Raw genomic sequence first — 26,532 nt, forward strand, 5'->3', positions numbered from 1 at the left:
TGAAACCATCAAAGTATATTTTAATTGACTCGCCTAAAAAGAAGTGAGTTGTACCCCACCTACATCCTTCCTCTTCTGACATCCTCACAAATTTGATTTCCGAGTATTGCTTTCTCTCTCTGCCTAGGCCCTTCCAACCAATCTGCCTCTAGGAAGCTGCAAGATTCTTTCTGCATTGTCTGAAATTAAATGCAAAGGATGAGTGAGTGGTTTGGAAAACAAAAATGAGCAACCACCTAGGCTGGCATGATTGATCGCGCTTATGTACACATCAGGAAGATCAGCCTCATCTCCTTGAAAAAAAGGATTTTTTAAAAAAGTTCAAATGACTTTGCCACTAATCTGATATACTATAGGGCCTCAGTGAATTCAGCTGGCATGCACAGCAGAGCCTAGTACACCTGCTTCTGTGAGGAAAATGCCACTTTTCACAGAGATGTTGTTAGCCATCGAAGAAGGATGCAGTTAAAGCAAGCAGCTAACATAATGTCACCAAAGGTAGACCAAAGCAGACAGGACTTGAGAAGAGGAGTCAGGTCCGTCAACCTTCTGCCTTGGAGAACAGGGCTGCCCTCTGTCCTCCCAGAGAGGTGCTCACTACTTCTCACAGAGGAACAGAGGCAGGTTTGTGTGAATAGTGTCACACCCATGATTTTGGCTAAACCAGGATCAGAAGGAATATTCGTCAACTTAGACTTGGTTAGCTAAAGAAACTGTACGATAAGACAATGGAAGATGCCTTTAAGATCAAAGTTTCAATAAGATTCAAATTCCTCATTTACTGGATAAACATGTATCGAGAAAATATTTTACCTGCCGTATCTGAAATAGCATTATTTTACCTGAAATTGCCTCAGTAAGTAATAAGCTACTTGCAATTCTAGCTAAGAGATTTTTTTTAAAAATTAAGTTAGTTGTCTTTATGTATTACTTCCTAGGTGGCACTAGTGGTAAAGAAATCTGCTTGCCGTTTCAGGAGAAGCAAGAGATGTGGGTTCGATCGCTGGGTCAAGAAGATCCCCTGAAGGAGGAAAATGGCAACTAACTCTAGTATTCTTGTCTGGGAAAATCCATAAACAAGAGGAGCCTGGCGGGCTAGAATCCATGGGGTCTCAAAGAGTCAGACAGGACTGAGCAACTGAGTATACACGTATTACTTAGGGTCTCCTATAGCCCTAAGTATCTGAAAAATTACCTCTGTTTTATAATATCTTTTTAAATGGCATTCTTATTGATACTCTATTTTCAAGATTCACTGAGAGTAGAATATATTTATTAAAGTGGTAACTTGGATTATACCAAGAATGACTTTCAATTATAAACAGGAAAAAAAAATTATCAGTGAAATGTAACTAAAGAGTTAACTCTAACAAATCAGGTTTAACCCTTAAAAAGTTGTTATTTTCTATTTCAAAGGTAGATATTCATATGTCACCCAAGTTATGAAATTACCCTTATTCTTATACACAGAAAATACCTATTCTTTTTTCAGTTTTATTTATTTTTTTAATCAAAGGATAATCACTTTACAGAATTGTGTTAAGTTTCTGCCAAACATCAACTTGAATCAGCCATGCTTATTCTTATACACAGAAAATATCTCTTTAAAAGAAAGTTTAATTTTACTTCATAAATTTCCTTATTTCATAACAATGTCCCTACAGATACATCTACAGATATGTTTAAGTATTTAAAACTTTAAGAACCAGTAGCTAGATTTCTTGTCAGTTATGTGTAGTATAAATTTTCCTAATATTATTTTTGACCCATTTCTATAAGAATCATAACAAATTAGAGTGCATTTCAATTCCAGTATGGGAAACAAAAGCTTTGGAGTAAGATTATTTAGGTTTAATAAAATAACCTGTTCAAGAGTTTACACTCTGTAACTCATTAAGTTATTTGTTCTGTAAATATTTACTAAGGGATAAAGTAGGAATCAAGACATATGATGCCTAATTTCAGGAAATACACAGTCTACCCTGATATTCAGACAGATTGAGACCACTTATATTAAAATAGTACCAGAGGAAGGAGTTAAGTTCAGAATTTGTGTGATTTATTAGTGTTCGTGAAGCACCCACTCCAGTGCTCTTGCCTGGAGAATCCCAGGGATGGGGGAGCCTGGTGGAGGGCCATCTATGGGGTCTCACAGAATCGGACATGACTGAAGTGACTTAGCAGCAGCAGCAGCAGCATGAAGTCTGAAATTTTCATGTCCATCTTTAAGTTTGGCTAGAAATTAATGTAAATGTGCATAATTTTATTTAAAGAAAAAAAAGGTCCAAAGACTTGGTATAAAAACTAGTAACACTGCAGCCCAGATACTATGAGGAAGGTGAGGCTGTCTTTCTCTGCTGCCAATATTGAAATCTGCTTGGATCCTGTGGGGCTACTGGGCCTGGAAGCCTTTCTGTTCCTGTCTAGCCTCCATGACCTTCCTTGAGTTCTAAAGGGGCTGATTCCAAAAGCTGCTAATCTAGGAAGGGAAGGGGTACAGCAGCCCAGAAATAATAGTGCAGCCTTGAGGTAGGGTTCTGGTTCCACCTCCCAGAAAGTGGTAGATGTCAGTATTCTTCATCCCATAAAGATCACTTGAGGCCAGACTAAAGGAACCAGAGAAGCTCCTGGAGATTACCTGTGACTAGATTAAAAGAATGCAGGCCCTACACACACCCTATTATTATTAGCAACCCCACCCTTGAAATCTAGTCATAAAACTCCTCACCTAATTCCCCTTGATTGAAGAGACATAGTTTTCAAGCATGGGGCCCTGCCCTGTCCCCCTTAGTCTGGCGAACATTAAAGTTAATCTTTTCTACTTCACCCAAAACCCTGTCCTTGAGATTTGTTTTGGCACCAGTACACAGAGACTGAGTTTTCAGCATCAATATAAAAAGGAAATAGGTTTCTGGTCCTCTTCTTTCAAAGTCACAAGGTTATATGTCCTCGTAGTACTTCAGCTGCGGCTCAGATTCAGTTTACTTCCCTTATAGCCTTTCAGAGACACAGTGGACAGATCTGGATTTAACACCCAAAATCACCACCTTCTCTGAGCATGTTATTTGATCTCCCCCTCAGTGACTCAGACAGTAAAGTGTCTGTCTACAATGCAGGAGACCTGGGTTCCATCCCTGGGTCGGGAAGATCCCCTGGAGAAGGAAATGGCACTACAGAACTACTGCCTGGAAAATCCCATGGACAGAGGAGCCTGATAGGCTACAGTCCATGGGGTCGCAAAGAGTCGGACATGAATGAGCAACTTCACTTTCAGTAAAACAAAGGTAACTGTGCCTGTCTCATGGGGTTGACATGGAAGTTAGAGCTAATGCAGGTAAAGTCCCTCAGAAGTGTGTGCCTGGACACATTAAAAAAAAAAAAAGAGGAGAGAGCCATGTTATTAGCAGTAAGCGTAGCAGCAGGTATACAGTAGTGATAGTTCTGTGGTAGTTCTGTAGCAACAAAACTGACACTTCTGGTTCTGAACTACTAGTAGAAGTAGATTTAGAAGCAAAGAAACCAAGTCTGGTGGTTTGGTGCCTTGACCAAGGTTGAATAGTGGCCAGTTTACCTAAAACATGACACTTTTGAATCTGATTCCAGTTCTTTCCCCACAGCATTATATTACCTTCCTTCTCTAAAAGGACTGCATTTCTATAAACAAATGGTTGATAAGTGTTACCACCGAAACAAACAGAAAAGCATTCAGTGATGTTAACTCTCAATAAATAATTTCAATCAAGACATGTCAAGCAGTCATTAGACAGGAAAACAGACCTAGGAAAACTGCAAAAAATTGATCTATTATTTATACATAAACAACACTACAGAGAATTTAACATGGGGGGGGGGGGAAATAACTATGTCTATCAAGGCAGCTTTGAAATGTTAAAACAAACCCAAAACCTTTAGCAGGTCATTCTAAACTACTGGAATTGTGGCTCTGTATTGGCTTATTTTGTATAATGAGACTGCAGCATTATTAAAGGAAAAACAGTTTCATTTTAGCAGTGTCATTATATTGCACTTACTAGTTTTTAGCAGCACTCAGAAAGAAAATGGCTGGTGATATCCATGCAAAGTATCCCCAAAATATATTTAATTTGCATTAAGAAAAGAACACTATAGCAAATGCTTAGAAACACCTCTCTTCTTTTCCTTTCGCTTCCTACAATCATCACCCATGTCCCAGCCCTCATTATCTTGCATTTCACTCTTGAAATAACCTGCTGTCTTGTCTCTTCCCCCTCACCATTCTGCCTTTCCAATTCACTCCCACACTTTCCTTGCAGGAGAACTTTCCTGAAGCCTGCTCTGATTATGTCTCATTGCTATGCTCAGACCTGCAGTGCCGCTGCAACCCCCAAACCCCAAAAAACTCTGAACACCTGAACCTAACCTCTATCATTCACATGGCTCTGCCCCAATCCAACTATGATAATTCCTACAACAGCTTACATATTCTTAATTGTTGCCCAAACATATCTATTAATTGTTTCTTAAATATTCCCTGAAGATTCTCATTTTCACAACTTTTTTCATGTACTTCCCTTCCTTGTTTTTACTCCTAGGCCCATTTCTAAAATCTAAAATCATACAAAACCCATTAGTATTTATATCCAGGACCTTAAATTGTTGATAGTAAAAAGAAGTGAAATTTGCTCAGTTGTGTCTGACTCTTTGCGACCCCATGAACTATACAGTCCATGGAAATCTCCAGGGCAGACCACTGGAGTGGGTAGCTCTTCCCTTCTCCAGGGAATCCTCCAAAACCAGGAATTGAACACAGGTCTCCCACATTGCAGGGGGATTCTTTGCCAGCTAAGCCATGAGAGAAGCCTGTTGATAGAGATAATTGAACAAATCAAGGGGCATCAATATGATAGAATACTATTCAATTTTTAAAAAGAATATATTCTAGGAATACTTAACAATATGTGCAATATTAATGACATATTATTTTAAAATAATGTATGCAGTTATATATATAAAATGTCATTATATGAAATACATTTTCAATGTATTAATATATATGAGTAAAAGAAAAGCTTATCTGAATTAAATGTTTAAATCTTGATAGTGAGTTTTCCTGGATGATGGAATTACAGTTCACTTTTTATTCTATCCAGGAGATGGATTGTTAGAAAAATGTTTTATTCTAACCACACAGCATTCAGCACTTTTATAACTTAAAAATTATTTTTCAAAGTTGGTTTACCCATTACTTCCAGTCCAAATATTTCTTCCTCCATAAAATCTTTGGCTACGGCCCAACTAGATTACATATTTCCTTCCTTTGAAGTGCCAGTATATTAAGAACCTCTCTCACCATATTCCCTGGCATATTTTGGACATACATTGGGTCTATGTCACATAACTCCAGTTACAAGCCCTGATTCCCTTTTAATTACCTGGTACTTAAGCTACCTGGAGAAGGCAATGGCAACCCACTCCAGTACTCTTGCCTGGAAAATCCCAAGGATGCGCTGTAGTCCATGGGGTCACTAAGAGTTGGACACAACTGAGCGATTTCACTTTCACTTTTCACTTTCATGCATTGCAGAAGGAAATGGCAACCCACTCCAGTGTTCTTTTCTGGAGAATCCCAGGGATGGTCGAGCCTGGTGGGCTGCCATCTCTGGGGTCGAACAGAGTTGGACATGACTGAAATGACTTAGCAGCGGAAGCAGCAGCAAGCTACCTAATCCTCCACACTAATATTAGTCTTAAAAGTAAAAAAAAAAAAAAAAAAAAAGACAAATGGGACCTAACTTAAAAGCTTTTGCACAGCAAAGGAAACCACTGACAAAATGAAAAGACAACCTACTAATTGAAAGAAAATATTTGCAAATGATATGATTGATAAGGGGTTAATATTCAAAATATATAAGCAATTCATATAACTCAATAACAAAAAAAACCCAAAAATCAAATTGAAAAATGAATAGACTATCGGAACAGACATTTTCCCAGAGAAGATATACAGATAACCAACAGGTGCAAGCGAAAAAAAAAAATTCAACATTGCTAATCATCAGAGAAACACAGATCAAAACCATGAGGACTTCTTGATGCCTCAGTGGTAAAGAATCCACCTGCCAATTCAGGAGACATGGGTTTGACACCTGGGTTGGGAATATCCCACATGGACAACTAAGCCCAAGCATCACAGCTATTGAGGCCGTGCTCTAGGCCGGAGAGCTGCAACGAATGAGCCCATGCACCACAACTATGGAAGCCTGTGCGCCTTAGAGCATGAGCTCTGCAACAAGAGAAGTCACCGCAATGAGAAGCTGAATAGTGCAGCTAGAGAGTAGCCCCCACTCTCTGCAACTAGAGAAAAGCCTGTGCAGCAACAAAGACCCAGCACAGACAGAAATAATTAATCAAATAAATAAAAGTAAGGAAAAAAACCCCTCACAATGAGATACTACCTCAAACCTGTCAAAATGGCTATCATCAAAAAGATCACAAATAACAAATGTCAGCGAGGATGTGAAGAAAAGGAAATTTTGTCCACTGTTGATCGGAATAAATTGGTGCAGCCACTATGGAAAACAGTCGGGGTTCCTTAAAAAACTAAAATAGAACTACTGTATGACCCAGCAATTCCACTCCTGGGTATACAGCTGAAGAAAATGAAAATTCTAATTTGAAAAGATACATGTTCCCCAGTGTTCATAGCAGCATTATTTATAATAGCTAAGCTATGGGAATATGGAAGTTAGGTAAGTATCTATCAACAGATGGAAAAAAAAGATAATATATATATATATATATATATATCATGCACAATGGAATATTAGCCATAAAAATGAAATTCTGACATTTGCAAGAATGTGGGAGAGTAGGAGAGTATTATCTTTACGGAAATAAGTCAGAGAAAGACCAGTACTCTATGTTATCAATTATATGTGGAATCTAAAACAAACAAATGAATATAGTAAAACAGAAACAGACTCACAGATATAGAGAACAGACAAGTGGTCACCAGCGAGCAAGAGGGCAAGAAAGGGGTAGGAGATTAAGAGGTATAACCTGCTATGTGGAAAATAAAGACGCACTGGGGAATATAGCTATTATTTGTTAATAACTTTAAGTGGGCTGTAATTCAGAAAAATATGGAAACACTGTTTTGCACATCTGAAACTAATATTTTTAGTCAGCTATACTTCAATTTGAGCTTCCCTGGTGGTCAGATGGTAAAGAATCTTCCTGCCAGGCAGAAGACCTGGGTTCGATCCCTTGGTCAGGGAGATACCCTGCAGAAGGGAATGGCTACCCAGTAATTTGAAAAGTAAAAATTTAACCCTAATCCTTTTAGAGAGTACTTTGTTTTCAATAAAAATAATTCACTTCTTCCCCCTGCCCCCACAAAACCAAGCATACTTTATAAATGATGTTTCAACCATAAATCTGTAGAAATAAATAATTAATAAAATGTTTAACAAGTTTATAAGATGAATTCTTATTATATAAATGATTATTTGAGTGAAATACATAAATTAAAAAATTATATTCCTTGGGTTCCTGTCACATACTGTGCCATTCATCTCTCTGTTAGTGATCCCTTTTGATATTTGTTATTATCAGTAAATTCTGATCTAGTATTAGATAATAACAATGCCTTTAGTTTATAGTCATGAAATAGACCTTGAAAAAGGACCCAGTGAAATATGTGTTTATTTGCTCATAATTCTAGAGTCCTTTCCTGAACATATATTTCATGATCATAAATTGGTCTGTTTTTCAGTTTATTATTTGTTCAATCCTAGGGAGTTCAGCAGACTAAAATTGTTTTAGTGTCTCCAACAGGTTCTGTCGTACACTATCAATGCTACTGCTTTCTTCTTCTGAACCTGAGGGTTTCAAGAAACATTCTTCTTCTTTTGGAAGTATTGGGGCCCAGGATAGGCCACCCCCAAATGTACCTGGACGACATGTTGGATATTTTGATTAAAGAGGGACACTCTGATCTTCCTTTCTGTCTCCCAGGCCCAGAAAGCAGGAAATAAATCTCTCATGTGAAAGAAAGGGGCACTGCCCACATCTGGAACTAAAAGGACATCCTTATCACCAGAGATAGGGAACTGAGGACAAGAAGCCTGAATCAACAAACCTTGCGACTTCTTTATTCAGTTCAGTTGCTCAGTCGTGTTTGACTCTGCGACTTCTTTATTCAGTTCAGTTCAGTCGCTCAGTTGTGTCTGACTCTTGGCGACTTCTTTATTCAGCTCAGTCATGTCTGACTCTTGGCGACTTCTATATTACCCCAAGCCAAAACTCTGTTTAGACTCGTCACTAGTTTTGCACCTCAAACATTATTTGCTTGGTCCTCTCAATTCCTCATAAAATTATTTCTTCATCCAAAAAGTATAAAAGCTGCCTGCTTTGGCCACATCTTATGGCCCATTTCTAGAAGCTCTCCATGCACATGAATTGCATTTCCTTTTTCCTCTATTTATCTATCTTGTGTCAATTTTGTAATTAGTACAGCCACAAGAACTCAAAAGACATAGAAGGGGAATGTTCCCACTTTGCAATAGAAGAACATCTGAGATTATGACAAATTTCATTTGTGTTTATATAAAGTAACAAAGGAGGGGGAGAACTGTGACCAAAAGAGCATTAATATTTAACTTATGTCATATACCAAGTGCTTTATCTAGTTTATTTTTTATTGTTATTCAGTTGTGTCCAACTCTTCACAACCCCATGAACTGCAGCATGCCAGGCTTCCTTGTCCTTCACCATCTCCTGCAGTTTGCTCAAACTCATGTCCTTTAAGTCAGTGTTGCCATCTAACCATCTCATTCTCTGTCGTTCCCTTCTCCTCCTGCCCTCAATCTTTCCTAGCATCAGGGTCTTTTCCAATGTGTCAGATCGTCCATCAGGTGGCCAAAGTATTGAGTTGATTTCCTTTAGGACTGACTGGTTTGATCTCCTTACTGTCCAAGGGCCTCTCAAGAGTCTTCTCCAGCACTGCAGTTTGAAGGCACCAGTTCTTTGGCACTCAGCCTTTTTATCCTCTAGTACATGACTACTGGAAAAACCATAGCTTAGATGGTATGGACCTTTGTAGGCAAAGGTCTATGCTTTTAATATGTCTATGCTTTTTAATATGTTGTCTAGGTTTGTCATTATTTTTCTTCCAAAGAGCAAGCATCTTTTAACTTCATGTCTGCAGTCACCATCCACAGTGACTTTGGAGACCAAGAAAATATTCTGTCACTGTTTCCATTGTTTCCCCACCTATTTACCATGAATTAACCTTATTGTCTGGGGAAGGCAATGGCACCCCACTCCAGTGCTCTTGCCTGGAGAATCCCAGGGACGGGGGAGCCTGGTGGGCTGCCGTCTCTGGGGTCGCACAGTGTCAGACACGACTGAAGCGACTTAGCAGCAGCAGCAGAAACCTTATTGTCAATTAATTTTCATAAACAATTTCATACATAATGCATTATTATTTCCAGTTTGTATCTAAAGAAACTAAGAATGTGAGAGGCTAACTAAAAACATGATAGATGACACAGCTAGAGGACAGCGTATCCAGTATTTAAGCCAATGCTTTTGCGAACATATTGTAATAATGAAGAGATGGGAATACTAGACCACCTGACCTGTCTCTTGAGAAATCTGTATGCAGGTCAGGAAGCAACAGTTAGAACTGGACATGGAAAAACAGACTGGTTCCAAATCAGGAAAGGAGTCATCAAGACTGTATATTGTCACCCTGCTTATTTAACTTATATGCAGGTTACATCATGAGAAACACTAGGCTGGATGAAGCACAAGCTGGAATCAAGATTTCCAGGAGAAATATCAATAACCTCAGATACGCAGATGGCACCACCCTTATGGCAGAAAGTGAAGAGGAACGAAAAAGCCTCTCGATGAAAGTGAAAGAGGAGAGTGAAAAAGTTGGCTTAAAACTCAACATTCAGAAAATGAAGATCATGGCATCTGGTCCCATCACTTCATGGCAAATGGATGGGAAAACAGTGGAAACAGTGTCAGACTTTATTTTGGGGGGCTCCAAAATCACTGCAGATGGTGACTGCAGCCATGAAATTAAAAGACGCTTACTCCTTGGAAGAAAAGTTATGACTAACCTAGATAGTATATTCAAAAGCAGAGACATTACTTTGCAGACTAAGGTCCATCTAGTCAAGGCTATGGCTTTTCCTGTGGTCATGTATGGACGATAGGGCATGAAAGAAGGCTGCAAGGAGATCCAACTGGTCCATTATAAGAGTGATAAGCCTGGGATTTTTAAGGAACTGATGCTATAGCTGAAACTCCAGTACTTTGGCCACCTGTATGCAAGACAGAAAGAGACTCAGATGTGGAAACGGACTTTTGGACACAGAGGGGAGAGGAGAGGTATACTATCATGTGAATTGAATGGTCTATGTCTGACGAGGATGCACTGGGGCTGGTGATGATGACCCAGGGATGTATGGGGTGATGGGAGGGTTCATGGGGGTCATACATCACTTCATGGCAAAATGGATGGGGAAAACAGTGGAAACAGTGTCAGACTTTATTTTGGGGGTGCAGCCATGAAAATTAAAAGCAGAGACATTACTTTGCAGACTAAGGTCCATCTAGTCAAGGCTATGGCTTTTCCTGTGGTCATGTATGGATGTGAGAGTTGGGCTATGAAGAAGGCTGAGCAAAGAACTGATGCTCTTGAACTGTTGTTTCTTGACTGCAAGGAGATAGTCCATTCTAGGAGATCAGCCTTTGGAAGGAATGATTAGCTGAAACTCCAGAGTACCTCATGGAAGAGTTGACTCAGAAAGACTCCTGGGAAGGGCAGGAGGAGAAGGGACAACAGAGGATGAGATGGCTGGATGGTATCACTGACTCAATGGGAAAGAGTCGGACACTTTGACCAGTATATAATATAATATACATATAATGTATGTGTGCATACAGTGTGGTGTGAGTCTTTACTCCAGGAATGAGTAAGTCTAAAGAGTGAGTTTTCAATGGAAACAGGTGTTCTAGATGGTATAATTTGTCATTTACCTTTCAAATACCTTGAAACAACCTTGTATACAAATCCTGATACACTGAGAGAAGAAAATTCACTCAAATGACATTCTAACATGTATACTATCATTTGAATTGAATGAAGCTTCAGTATATGTATTGTTTATACAGTATGGTGAGAGTCTTTAATGAGGAATCAGTGATGTCTAAAAGAGTGAGTTTTCAATGGAAACAGGTGTTCTAGATGGTATAATTTAAAAATATAAAAATCCTAAAAAAAAAAAGGTGTGTGTGTGTGTCTGTGTGTGTGCATGCAGTGGAAACATATTGGTTTGGGTATGTATTTGTATGTATTAGGATTGCTTGTATATTGTGAGTATGCAGGGTTAGATATATGTCATTAAAGATTATAACAATAAGTCTTCCTTTTCCCATCCCACCTCAGGAAATTCCCTGTTGGTCCAGTGGATAGAACTCTGTCCTTCTGTTAGGGGAAGCACACTGATTGAAACTGCCCACTCTGGCCAGGTACCATAGTAACCATTTGCGTGAGTTGTTTTATGACAGGAGATCCTGATAAGGAATACGGAACTAATAAGCCACCACCAACTAGGAGAGTTCGGGAAAGGTCGAAAAAAGACAATGCATGTCCGTCCACTTCCCAGAATCCCTCTCGCTAGCATCCATCTTGGCTGAGTGATGTGTGCACCACCAGGAAAGACTCTGAATTAGAATGATTGGCCAAAGACCAGCCAGAAACTAATCCCATCACCATAAAACCTGAGACTGCGAGCCACGTGGCAGAACAGTTCTCCTGGATTTCCCTACCCTGCTGCTCTCCACCCGGGTGCCCTATCCCAATAAAATCTCTTGCTTTGTCAGCACATGTGTCTCCTCGGGCAATTCATTTCTGAATGTTAGACAAGAGCCCAGTTCTGGGCCTTGGAAGGGGTCCCCCTTCTTACAACACTTCCACTGCAGAAGGCATTGGTTTGATCCCTGCTTAAGAAACTAAGATCCCATAGCCAAAGAAATGTGGCCAAAAAAAGAGCCCAACTCAAAATTTAACTTAAAGGTAATCTCTACCCTCTCTGAGTATGCATATCAATTCTTCACACATCTCTTACAGTAATTACTATGCTCTTGTTCAGTCACTCAATCGTGTCCAACTCTTTGTGACCCCATTTACTGCAGCATGCCAGGGTTTCTTGTCCTTCACTATCTCCCTGAGTTTGCTCAAACTCATGTCCACTGAGTCAGTGATGCCATCCAGTCATCTCATCCTCTGTCATCCCCTTCTCCTCCTGCCTTCAATCTTTTCCAGCATCAGGGTTTTTTCTAATAAGTCAGCTCTTCACATCAGGTGGCCAAAGTATTGGAGCTTCAGCATCAGTCCTTCCAATGGTTATTCAAGATTGATTTCCTTTAGGATTGACTGGTTTGATCTCCTTGGAGTCCAAGGGACTTTCAAGAGTCTTCTCCACCACAGTTCAAAAGCATCAATTATTTGGCACCCAGCCTTATTTATGTTCTAATTCTCACATCTATACATGACTATAGAAAAACCATAGCTTTGACTATACTTTGTAGGCAAAGTAATTACTATGCTGCATTATAATTGTTTGTTACAGGTCTTACTCTGTCTCTAAAATGTTACTATTTAAGAGGAAAAATTTGATCTCCAGGGCCTAGCAAAATGCCTGCCTCATAATAAGCAATGAATAAATGATGAATTAATGAATGAGTACATATTGTTTTCAGAAATATAACATTTATATGGAAGTTTTATTTGGAAAGCCTGACATGCATAGGAAAAAATACCTGTAACCATCAAAACGAAGTTTGATGAATTGTCAACAGCATAGCCTTAGAATCTGTGGAGGAGTGGGTTCCACAGAAACCATCCTTGTGAAGCAGCAGATGATTTAAATTTAACATTAATGAAATGTGCAGATAATTCTAAACAAGAAAAAAAATAAACAGGAGAGATGACTAACTTGTTGAATGACAAGCGTGGGAAGATTGGCAGATATAATGAAATGAGATTTAACATGAATACTGCAAGATAATTTACCTAGGGAAAAGTCAGCAGCAGCTGAGACATAAAATGAAAACCCACTCTCTCTTTGTAAATAAATAATGTTTAAAAAGATTTTGGTTATAGTGGATAATAGCTTGTATATGAGCTTACTTTGTAATGCTTTTGCTAAACAGCCAACTGCCTTCTCAGGAGGATGAACATAATGGATCATTTCAACTACACCACACACACAAAGGAGAGAAAGTGCCTTTAGAAGACTTAGGAATCACCTTGATTCTAGTGTCTGTAATTGGAACCCTTTCAATAGAGAAAGAGCACCTTAACGTTTAAGGAAAAAGCAATAAACATCATGAAATGAATCAGAGCCCATTTAATTTGGAAAACCTCGAAAGGGCTCCAAGTGAAGGTCATTCTGCCCAGTTCAATGCAATCAGCCTCCAGCTGCCAGACAACAATAAGATGAATTGCCAGCATATATTGGGTGCTTACCCTGGGCCAGGTTCTGCCAAGTACTTCAGAAGCATTATTGCACTTAATTCGCACAGCAGAGCCATGTCATTGCTGCTTGACTGTATCCATTCTACAGATAAGCAAACTGAGGCTTTGAGACATCAGGGAAGTTGAATATGGTCATACAGCAATGGGGTGAGAGCATCATCTGTATGTCATCTCTATGTTAGTCATCTCTATGCTGACTAACCAGACTAGACTAGAGTTAGTGACTGACTAGAGTTAGTCATTTCTTTGCTGGCCTCACAGAATCCAAGACTATGTTTTTTTCTACTCTGTTGTATTTTCAGCATGGTGATATGCTAATTATAAAACTCTAAGTCCCTGGTCCTCTGTCTGATTCCCAAGGTCCTCCATCGGAAAGGAGATCATTTTCTTTCTTTTTTATGCTCATCTCTTTCAGCTCCTTAAACATTACTCTCCCTTGAATTCAGAACTTCTGACAAATTATGTTCAATCCTCTCTGTACACATTTCCTATGGTGTAAAGAGTTGGACACGACTTACCAACTAACCCACTACCACTACTATGACCCAGTCTGGAAAATCTCTCTCCACTCAGCCAGTGCTTCCTCTTGTCTTTATCAGGGTCCAACCCACTCAGCAAACTTTTCATAGATTACATCTTGGTTTTGAAGTTATCTTCAATTGTTTCACATACACATTCACACTTGTTTCACTATCACCAATATTAACCTTCACTGTCTTTGCCTAAAAAGGTGCTGGGCTATGAATCAGATAAAGAGGTGGCATTCATAAGTTCTGTTTGGTTGTTCAAAAGGGAAACAGTAAGAGAGATAGGGAAGGTTTATGAATAACCTCCAAAGTTTTGTCATCCAAAGAGAATGGTATTATTCAAAGGAAAGAAACTGTGACGTTTACCTTGGCTATTCAAACTGAGTGAAGACTAACTTTTCAGGAAGAGAGAAGAATTAGATATAGGCCATCTTTAAGAAAATGCACTGACATTTGATGCTTAGAAATTATCCACTTAAACTCTCAGTGATAGTGGTGAGAGAGCACTGTTCTGCCAGACTCGAGTCCTGGGTTATCAAAGTTGCCCATCTGTTTCTGGTTCTGTGGGGTAAAGCTCTGGGTGTTATACTCTGAAATTTATTCTGACTCCAACATCTGGAATGTGAGATATCAGATTGTGAAAAGGGCATGAAGACTGAATAAATTAAAATGTAATGACCCTCAGTTCTGAAAGTATGTCTACCTGGAGGACAGCCTGCTCCTGGGAGTAATCTAAGAGCTTAAAAGCAGTGGAATGTTAGTGCATTTTACCACTGTAACCATGGCAAGAAAAGCGACGATGAAGCCATCAGCCATCCTATACCACACACATTTCATTGCCATTGAAAAATGTCCTACATCTGTGTCTTAATGCTGGCATCTGCTCCAAATTACCCTCCGATGAGCTCTACAGCTCCTGCCTAATTGGACACTATCAGAATGATATGGCTGTTATTGCTGAGCTTCTAGTTGCCCTTTATGCAACAGCCTGGGCGGCTGATGAATCCTCACATGCAAGAGCCTTGCCTTTATCAGTAATTCTAAATAAAAGCCGTATATATCTGCAACTTGTTCAAATATCTTCACTATCAAATAATTAGTTCTTAATAAGTTTCTTATTCTTTTTTTAATCTGATGTTTTTAAAAATTATTTTTAATTGGAGATAGTTGCTTTACAATATTGTGTTGATTTCTGCCATATATCAACATGAATCAACTATAGGTATAGGCTTGTCCCCTTCCTTTTGAACCTCCCTCCCATCTCCCGCCCCATCTTACTGTGTTTTCACTGAAAAATGTTAAAATCCACTACTCAGAAGCAGTTGGAAACAAAGCAAATAGGAATTACATTCACCCAGACTGCCAAAAAGTCAGTTTTAGAGAGAATAGATGTCTTTATATATATATATATAATATATATATTCATATATATATATGAATGAGATGGAGCATTAAGCAAGTAAAATTGTTTTCTCAAGGTCAAATATTAAGCTAGTGGCAGAATCAAGACAAGGACCCAGATTCTCCTTTAGTACAGGAAAACATTCTCCTCTTTAGCATTGCTGCTCCCTGAGTTTTTACTATTATCACTTAAGATGCATTTTCAGAGTCAACACAGGAAAAAGGGAAGCTGAGTCCATGCAATACCTTTCCTTTCTTCTTGACACAATATAAGGTGAAAGATATCAGGGACATTTGTTTTCACAAAACACAAGAGTGAAGTTACATGGCCTTGAGAAACTGATAGAGAATTGAAGCATGAAAGCCAGGAGTAAAGTTTGTCTTGATTTTAATATATGACAAGTCCAAAGGAAGTTGGCACACTGCAGAATTCTTATAAGATGGGCCTCACCAATAGATGACAGCAGAGTATGAACCATTAGGAGAGTGTTTCAGGATTAATGATGTTCCATCTTGAAAGGAAGTCAAGAAGATATTTCCAAAGTATAATTTATTAAAATTGCTTACATTATGAAAAGTAGAGAAGGCTATGTTATATAGCAAATCCATTTCAGCATTGTTCTTAAATTTTGCAGTAAAAATAGTGAAATTTTATCTTTAGAGATATTTCTTAAAATGTATAGTCCATAAGTTATAAGTAATATGAACACATTTCATAATAAAATTATGTTATTTCTATGCAGTAAATAAAGTGCTGGATTTCATATCTTGGTGAACACCACCATCAACTGAAATTCCCAAGTGAGAATATTAAATCATCTTCATCTTCTCTCATGCCTTCAATTCTCAATATCTTTTTAAATCTTACTGATTCTACCTTTGTTACATGTTTGTCCCACTTGTCTGCTCATTGCCTAGGCTTCACTTCAATTTCATTTCATCCAAAGATTGAACAATTAACTAAAAAAGTGGCCAAATGGGTTTTACTCCCTCCACCCTATTTTCCCTAGTTTTCCGTTCATCCTCCACATCAGTAATGTATTTTTCAAATACAAAGTTGTCTATGTTATGTCTCTGCATCAGAACCTTCAATAACATCATTTTACTCACATGCAAAATTCAAAATCCTTTGAATGACCATCAAATTATGGCCATGAGTAAGCCTTCTAACTTCATATCCAGGCTCTTTTCTTTATACGGCCTATCCCTAACGTGCACTGAATTCTTTGCCCTACTCTAAATCATTCATATTTTTGCTAATTATTTTTCTACTAATTGAATTTGGTAGTTTTTCTTATTCACCTGATGAATGTTTCAGTTCAGTACAGTTCAGTTCAGTCACTCAGTCGTGTCTGACTCTTTGCAACCCCATGAATCACAGCACGCCAGGCCTCCCTGTCCATCACCAACTCCCAGAGTTCACCCAGATTCACGTCCATCGAGTCCGTGGTGCCATCCAGCCATCTCATCCTCTGTCATCCCCTTCTCCTCCTGCCCCCAATCTCTCCCAGCATCAGAGTCTTTTCCAATGAGTCAACTCTTTACATGAGGTGGCCAAAGTACTGGAGTTTCAGCTTTAGCATCATTCCTTCCAAAGAAATCCCACGGCTGATCTCCTTCAGAATGGACTGGTTGGATCTCCTTGCAGTCCAAGGGACCCTCAAGAGTCTTCTCCAACACCACAATTCAAATGCATCAATTCTTCGGTGCTCAGCCTTCTTCACAGTCCAACTCTCACATCCATACATGACTGCAGGAACAACCATAGCCTTGGCTAGGCAGACCTTAGTCGGCAAAGTAATGTCTCTGCTTTTGAATATACTATCTAGGTTGGTCATAACTTTTCTTCCAAGGAGTAAGCGTCTTTAAATTTCATGGCTGCAGTCACCATCTGCAGTGATTTTGGAGCTCCCCAAAATAAATTCTGACACTGTTTCTACTGATTCTCCACCTATTTCCCATGAAGTGATGGGACCGGATGCCATGATCTTCGTTTTCTGAATGTTGAGCTTTAAGCCAAATTTTCGCTCTCTTCTTTCACTTTCATCAAGAGGCTTTTTCATTCCTCTTCACTTTCCGCCATAAGGGTGGTGTCATCTGCATATCTGAGGTTATTGATATTTCTCCCGGCAGTCTCATCCTTAATGAACTGGCTTAAATATCGACTCTTCTGTAAAGTTTCTCTGATTCTCCAGAGCATAAAAATCTGAATTCTTCACTCTTCTTTACATATACATTCTATCACTCTTACCACATTGAATTGTTTCCTTTATTTTTTCTCATTTATTTTTAAGGATTCCTAGCAGGCAGGTATGAGGTCTACTTGCCTTTTTATTCCAAGAATCCAGCACAAGGTAGATGCTTACATTTAACTGATGAATTTGTTTGTTTCATCAATTACTTACATGTAATTGATGAATTTGTTTGCTTAATATTTTGTCATTTTAATAGTCACAGTGATTGCTCAGTCTTTACAAAGTGTTACTTCTTCATAATATTAATTATATGATGAATTTTTCATAGCGATATCACATATAGTAGAAATTTCTAGGATAATAAGAACAAAGAAATGGTGCTCTGGCAATCATGGTGGTCATGGATAACACTTCACCGACCAGTTCCAGTAAAATTGATGAGAAAATTAGAGGTTTGAGGAATAAAATGAACACAGAAATAAGTAACATTTTTAGCATTTTGTAAGACTCTTCTCTGCTTTACACACATTATTACATAAACTCTGTAGAGTGGAGAGCCCTCGTAAGGAGGTGATGGCTTTAGGTACATATAACTATATACCAAAATTATCAAATCCTGCTTTTAAATAGGTGCAGTTAATTATAGTCTCAATAAAGCTGCTCAAACAAAAACACCTGAGAAACTTGCCACTATTCCCATTTAGCGGATTTAAGGGTATTAAGGCACAGAGAGATTAAGGAAGGTACTTGAGTTCAAGCTGTCAGTCAGCTACAGATGAGCATGGAAGCCAACTGCTCTGACTTTAGAACCTTTGCAGGGCTGCTTTATTTTGACATAACAGAAACCCCTCACTTACTCTTTAAGTCCTGCTAAGAAAGAAAAGTAGGGCTGCACAGGAAGGGAGCTGGAGAAACTCAACAGATTTAAGCAAAGATTTGTTTTTCCTTCAAGTAGATTTTTCACCTATTTGGGATCAGAGATAGAGAGGAAATTCTTAGGATAAAACTGACGGAACAAAACACATTTAAGGGCTTTGTTTTAAAAGTATTTTATATTTAATTACCTAAATATAACTTTAAAACATACTATTATCAACCCTAAGCAATAAAGAGCCAATTACCACTCATGCCTCTGGCAACAGGTCAGTTGGGTCAGTAGCAAATAAAAGTAAAGAGAAGTCCCAAAGCAAGAAAGGGAAGATGATTGAATAGGACACCTTCATCCCACTTTTTTAAAGTTAAGAGCTGAATAAGCACCTACTGACAACAGAACCTGCCTTGTAGGCAGAGGGACACATTTGAAAATGAACTGACCCTATAGGGTAGAGAGTGTGGGTGAAGATGGACAATCCTTTGATCTTCACTTTTTGAGAAAAAATGGTGAAAGCGATTCTATGAAGTACAGTGGAATTCATTTTATATGGAGGCTGGACTCTAAACTCAGCACACAGGGTAAGGCTACTCTTAAAAGATGTCACTTAAATTGTGCACAGATATAGTGCAAGTGATATTATGAACCCAATCTTATAAGTAATTACTATATGAATAAACTTTTGAGAGCCAAATAAAGGAAGGTCTATGTGCAGAGTCTTGAGCATTTAAACTGCTCTTTAGGTAACTAACAAAGGTCTAGCAAAAAATTAGGAATAGGTGGAAAATTTAAAACATTTCTGCTTGACTGAAGGATGTCCTCCTCTCATTTTTGTTTTGTTTCTCTTACCTTGATACTTACATTTTGTGACTTCAATAATATGGTTGTCATTTCAAAATTAACTTGTAATGAGCATCTACATGTCATAATTAGCTTATAAAGTTTGTAAACTATGTAGTACATTAAATAAATCTGTGGAGAATACAGACTGTAGAAAGGATGAAATAATGTAACCACTGTAATTACTTCAAATGTCTAAAAGGGAGACTAAAATTATATGTCACAGGGTTTGTGAAACACTGAATGTCTTTCTTGTTCATAAAGCCTCAGGACATTACTTCAATATTTATGAGCTCAAGGTCAGTGATTAGTGCAATGTGCCATTCTCTCCCATGTGGAGTAATTGTTGGCATAAATCATTTTTATAAAATTGCTGTAATTGTATTCTCATCTTTCTACATGATACATATGTATATGTACGTCTATTTAAAATATAATTACATACCATATATTCCATTTCAACAACAGTGGAAATTTTGCTTCTTGCAAAATAATAGAAAGATAGAATAACATATATCCACTTATTAATAAAGCATCATATTCTGCTACATGTACATATATAAGTATTATTAAATCTCATAAGGTAGCTGATTTCATAAACAAGAATTTTTATATTTTTCTCAACATTTATCATAAATAATTATGAACTATAGTTTGTTGTTGTTGTTTAGTTGCTAAGTCATGTCTGACTCTTTGTGACCCCATGGACAGTGTGCAAGGCTCCTCTGTCCTCCACTATCTCCAGGAATTTTCTCAAGTTCATGTCCATAAATATGTCTAAATAGGTTTATTATTAAATGTTTTCAGTATACATACTACTTAGTAAAATTATTTACCCTGAGTGTAATTCTAAGTGACCTCATATTACTATTGAGTAATAATCCACATTATTACTCAAAATAGATAGTGCCTAAGTTAACCACAATAAGTTTCAATGTTGAGGATTTAGAGAGCATTTATACTCAGAAACACAGTGAATGAAGTCAATATTTCTTATAAAATACATTTCAAGGTGGGCTGCTCAACATAATTTTGAATTGGAAAAGTGACATGACTTTGATATACTCCTGTATTTCCAATATCTCTTTTACAGACTGCATTTTACTTAGCACAACCCTAATTTTCATACAATTCATGCACTTAAACATTGTACTACAAATTATGGTGCTGCTGCTAAGTCACTACAGTTGTGTCCGACTCTGTGCGACCCCATGGACAGCAGCCCACCAGGCTCCTCTGTCCACTGGATTCTCCAGGCAAGAATACTGGAGTGGGCTGCCATTTCCTTCTCCACATTAAATGGGCATGATTGGTTAAATCACAGGCCACTGGTGACTGAACTCAATCTCCAGCTCCTCTCCCTTCCTTGGGGATGGGTATGGGACTGAAAGTTTCCACCCCCTAAACACATGGTGGGCTCTACTGGAAAATTATAAATTCACTCAAATTCTTACTTTTTTCAACAGGGGAAAAGAAGTCAGGAAGACCACAGTATGTCTTTCCAGTGTATCGTCTCCTGCCAGCCCAGCTCCTTCTCTTGAGAGCCCTTATTATTAGGAGAATAATATAAAAGGCCATCATATATTTTTAACTGAAAATCCTGTTATAAGATATTTTCATGTGTATGTATATGATGAAAAAAATATTTTTAAAGGTCTAATTTGAAGTGTTTGCCTTTCAGTGGAAGGGATAAGCCAACACTTTTATTGTCTAATATGTATGTGTATGTTTGTGTATATACATATATATATTTCTACACATACATGTATATATATATCTTCACACATAAATATATATATGTACAATGTTTGAATTCAATTATGTTTAAAAACATTAATCTCATATAAAAAATAAAAACTGATTTAGAGGTAAAAATTCCTATTAAATAGTTCCTTAACATGAAATTAAAATTACCAATGATATAATATTTAGAAAACAACAGGGTTAGACATAAGGGAGTTCAGATGTAAGAAACACTTGACACAGAACAAATTTTGTGTGTAAGTGTGTGTGTGTGTGTGTGTGCGTGTGTGTGTGTGTGTGTGTGTGAGTCAATCAGTCAAGTCTGACTCTCTGCGGCCCCATGGATTGTAGCTTGCCAGGCTCCTCTGTTCATGGAATTCTCCAGGCAAGAATACTGGAGTGGGTAGCCATTCCCTTCTCCAGGAAAATTTATATATATGCGTATATAGTTATATATACATATAATTTATATACATATTAATATTATATCATGTACTTACATATTATATATATGTATATAAATATATACATATAACTACCTTCAACATTAACACTCCCCCCAAAAGAGTGAAAAGTGTGCGACAGAATTGAAGACTGTTCGAGTAGCCCAGTAGTTCACTGAGGATTGATTTCAAACTGTGGCATTGAAGATAAAGAAGTGGATAGATCTGAGATCTATATCTTAGAGGTAAAGCTGATGGGACATGGTGATGAATTGAGAGGTATGACACAGTAGTGTAAAGAGAAAAGTCAAAGTTTTCTCCTCAGTTTATAACACAAAAAACAGGGTGGGTAGAATTGCTATTTATTGAGAAGGGAAATACTGGGGAAGTAACAATAAGAGAGAAGTTAAGGGGTTAAGATGTCTTTGAGACCTCCCAGTGAAAATGTCAGGAACATAGTTTAATCTGTGTGTCTGGGGATGAGAAGAGAGATCAGAAATAGAAATAAATGTGAGAGCAGTCACATCTAGATGGTATTAAAACCCTGCTAGCAAAAGCAATAAACTAGGAAACGTGTCTAGATTAAGGAGTGAGGAGGCTACCATTAAGATTTGGTAGAGGAAAACAGCCAGTAAAGAAAACAGAAATTGAAAAGTCAAGTAAGTGGAAAAAATTAGGATAGCATTCTATCTCAGAAATGAAGAGAGAAGAGGACATTTCTTTCTTTCTTTCTTTTTTTCTTTTCTTTATAGAAGGAAGTCGACTGTATCCAGTGTTGCTGAGTAGAGTGAGATAAGGATTAAAAGATAATCATTAAGAGTTTTAACAGCGTAGAAAATCCTGAAAGTCCTAACTCCAAAGATCACCTAGAAATGCTGCTTAAATACAATATACAATGAGTTCAGAAGAAAGTAAGTGAAATACTAAGGGCAAAAATAACAAGGATGAAGATGCAAACCAGAATAGAAGATGGGTACTTAAACCGTTATACCAACCTATACAAGGCAGCTGCTGCTGCTGCTGCTTCTAAGTCGCTTCAGTCATGTCTGACTCTGTGTGACCCCAGAGATGGCAGCCCACCAGGCTCCCCCATCCCTGGGATTCTCCAGGCAAGAACATTGGAGTGGGTTGCCATTTCCTTCACCTATGCATGAAAGTGAAAACTGAAAGTGAAGTCGCTCAGTCATGTCTGACTCCAAGCGACCCCATGGACTGCAGCCTACCAGGCTCCTCTGTCCATGGGATTTGCCAGGCAAGAGTACTGCCTTCTCCATTCAAGGCAGCTAGAGGTAGACAAATACTTTATATCACCTATATTTGTAATCTAAAAGAGCTGGACTCACAGAAACAGAGAGCAGAATGGTAGCTGCCAATACCTGGGAGTGAGGAAAATGCGGAGTGATCAGTCAAAGAGTACAGACTTCTCATCAGATGAAAACAGGATCTAATGTTTAGCATGATGGCTGTGGTTAATGACACTGTATTATACACTTAAACCTTGCTAACAGCATATATCTTAAATTTTCTCACCATAAAAGAAATGGTAATTATGCAAGGTAATGGGAGTGTTCTAAGTATCACATTGTGGTAATCATTTTGCAATATCTAAGTGTATAAATCATCACATTGTACACCTTCAACTTACGCAATGTAATATGCTAATTATATCCTAACAAAGCTGGACAAAACCAAAATAATTCCCTAAAAAAGAGGAAAAAATATAAACTGGTCTGATAATGATTAATGTGCTGGCTTTCTTCATTCTCTTCTGTTTTCCATGTTCCAATTGTTTTCCCTTATTGCTTCTCTACGAAAAGTGTTACTGAAAAAATAAATAAAAAGAGAATAAGCAATGAATTTTATGATGTGTACTTGAGCATACAGTAAATACAGACTTTACCACTGTCCTCCCAAGAGAGATGCTTGAGATGCTTTTTTCAAAATTTATGGAGTTCCTTATCTCTGCTTTGCAGTTTCTAGACCCAAAGCTGCGTTTCTTTAAAACAGACAAACTACCACATAATTTTTCTGACTTCTGAAAATCAGACTTGCCTTACTGTCTTTATATTTAGATGAGCTTGTATATTCACAGACAACTTAGTATTTTACCTATTTTATATATATAAAGAAGAATCTACTTAAACATTTCAATCTGATGAAATTATAGATGACCCTACTTGTACTAAGTCTTCTCCCTAATAAAAATTACAGCTCTTTTTCAAAGTATTAGGTCTTTTCCTTCTGTTGAGTTGTCTGAAACAATGAAGTTATGTAGGAAGCTGGAACATTTTGGTTAGACAAATAATACATGAAAGAATAAGAGACACTAAATCAATCTGTTTTAAGAGTTGTTAAAATGGACTTGGGCAACTAGCAAAAACTTTGTTCCCCAAGGATCTTTCAGGATGCATGTAAACAGTGCATTTTGATTCTTAAATACAAGTCAAAGAAATTGTTAAACACACACAAGCATGTGTACGCACACACACACACACATCCCAAAACTCACCAAGGCCATGAGCTAAAGTAATCAACTGCCTTTAGAATCTACATCATCAAAAGTTTCAAGTCGTCATATGTGGGATTATCTCTGGTGCAAAGTCCCTCCTTGATGCACTTTTGGAACCATTCACAATAAACTCTTCAGAATCACTCACAAGATCTTCACCTCATGGTACAATTCTTCTGACTTAATGTCCTGAATCATCAGTCAAATTGTCTAAGACTTGAAAATCAGCAAAAGAGAAGATTCAAGATTGCCTAGCAGACCCTCTATATCTGATCTTATGAGGCAAAGAGGTTGGGAATCTTTGATGACTTGCTGTTGATTAGGCTATTTTTACAGCTCCTCATAGTTAGAAGCTAAGTGACAGAAAGCTGATGGCAATGTAGAGGATTCCTGTTCACAGCAATACATTTTTTTTTTCTAGAATACAAATCTCTGTAAGCCAAATTCTCAACAGTTTTAATATGATTGTTCCCTCATAAAGTAATGGTTGGTAAGCCTTTGACATGATTATTTTATATTTGCATGGGAGTCATGTTTTTAACTTTTTTGAAAAATTACATGCCATCAGTCCAATCACCACACATGGAACACGAATGGGAAATGCAGCAAGTCTCCTGTGCATTTGGTTTTGACAATTTGGCTAGTATTTCAAGTGTATCTATGGAATCTTCTAGGTTTCAAGTACCAAAAGCAGATTGAGTTTAATCTCAGGAACTGAGCTTTTTATTGTGAGGAGCTTCACTGTAAGTGAAGGGAAGAGAATAAGAAAGCCAAAAATTATTTCTTCTATTATATATCCAGGGCTCATGAAAACTTCATAATTATTAAGAACTGAAAGATGACTTGGCATAACATATATCATATCTCTTCTTATCCAACTGAGATCTCACTGGAGTGATTCATTAATCAGTTATCAACAGATAACATTAATTGAGCATTTAACTATCTTCTGGCAATTTTATAAGCACTTTCATAAGCACTTTCATATATAATCTCTCAACAACAGTTTGAAGTAGATACTGTATCATAATCATTTTAAAGATAAGGACATTAAGGTTTACTACAGTTAAGTTCCCTGCCCCACCACCACAAAATCCTTTTAAGTTGGAGGGCTGGAAATCAAACTTCAGCTATTTGGATCTAAAGCTTTAGCCCTAGAAATTCTGTTTTTTGTTCCTGCCTCTCTTCTTTACTTTTTCTGCTTTACTCTTCTCTATTTTATGAGAGTGGCAATGTTGAACTTTACCTGGACCCTGCTGCTGCTGCTAAGTCACTTCAGTTGTGTCCGACTCTGTGTGACCCCCTCAAGGACATCAGCCCACCAGACTCCCCTGATCCTGGGATTCTCCAGGCAAGAACACTGGAGTGGGTTGCCATTTCCTTCTCCAATGCATGAAAGTGAAAAGTGAAAGTGAAGTCGCTCAGTCGTATCTGACTCTTAGAGACCCCATGGACCACAGCCTACCAGGCTCCTCCATCTATGGGATTTTCCAGACAAGAGTACCAGAGTGGGGTGCCATTGCTCCCAGAAAACAACAATTTTAGATATCCCCTACTGCTTTGTGTTTCAAGAAATGGTTTACTGCAAAGAACTATATTTCATCATAAACTCACTCACTGTCCTCTTTCTCATATTCTTATAAGACTTGTAGATTTATTCATCTCTGACAAGATCAAACACAGAACTTTTCCCTTTTGCTTTAAGCTGCTGATAAACAGAGACATTACCTTGCCAACAAATGTCCGTCTAGTCAAGGCTATGGTTTTTCCAGTGGTCATGTATGGATGTGAGAGTTGGACTGTGAAGAAAGCTGAGCGCTGAAGAATCGATACTTTTGAACTGTGGTGTTGGAGAAGACTCTTGAGAGTCCCTTGGACTGCAAAAAAATCCATTAAGTCCATTCTAAAGGAGATCAGTCCTGGGTGTTCTTTGGAAAGAAGGATGCTAAAGCTGAAACTCCAGTACTTTGGCCACCTCATGTGAAGAGCTGACTCATTGGAAAAGACTCTGATGCTGGGAGGGATTGAGGGCAGGAGGAGAAGGGGATGACAGAGGATGAGATGGCTGGATGGCATCACCAACTCGATGGAAGTGAGTCTGAGTGAACTCCAGGAGTTGATGAGGGACAGGGAGGCCTGGCATGCTGCGATTCACGGGGTCGCAAAGAGTCGGACACGACTGAGCGACTGAACTGAACTGAAAGCCAGTTACTGACCTTCCAATTTGCCCTCCTATGACTGATATAAGAATTATTTGCCACCTCTAATACATGAACCATGAACTTTCAGATGTTCAAGCTGGTTTTAGAAAAGGCAGAGGAACAAGAGATCAAATTGCCAACATCTGCTGGATCATAGAAATAGCAGGAGAGTTCCAGAAAAATATCTATTTCTGCTTTATTGACTATGCCAAAGCCTTTGACTGTGTGGATCACAACAAACTGTGGAAAATTCTGAAGGAATTTC

Source organism: Ovis aries, chromosome 25 (genome assembly GCF_016772045.2).
Source record: "Ovis aries strain OAR_USU_Benz2616 breed Rambouillet chromosome 25, ARS-UI_Ramb_v3.0, whole genome shotgun sequence".
In the NCBI taxonomy this organism is placed as follows: Eukaryota; Metazoa; Chordata; class Mammalia; order Artiodactyla; family Bovidae; genus Ovis; species Ovis aries.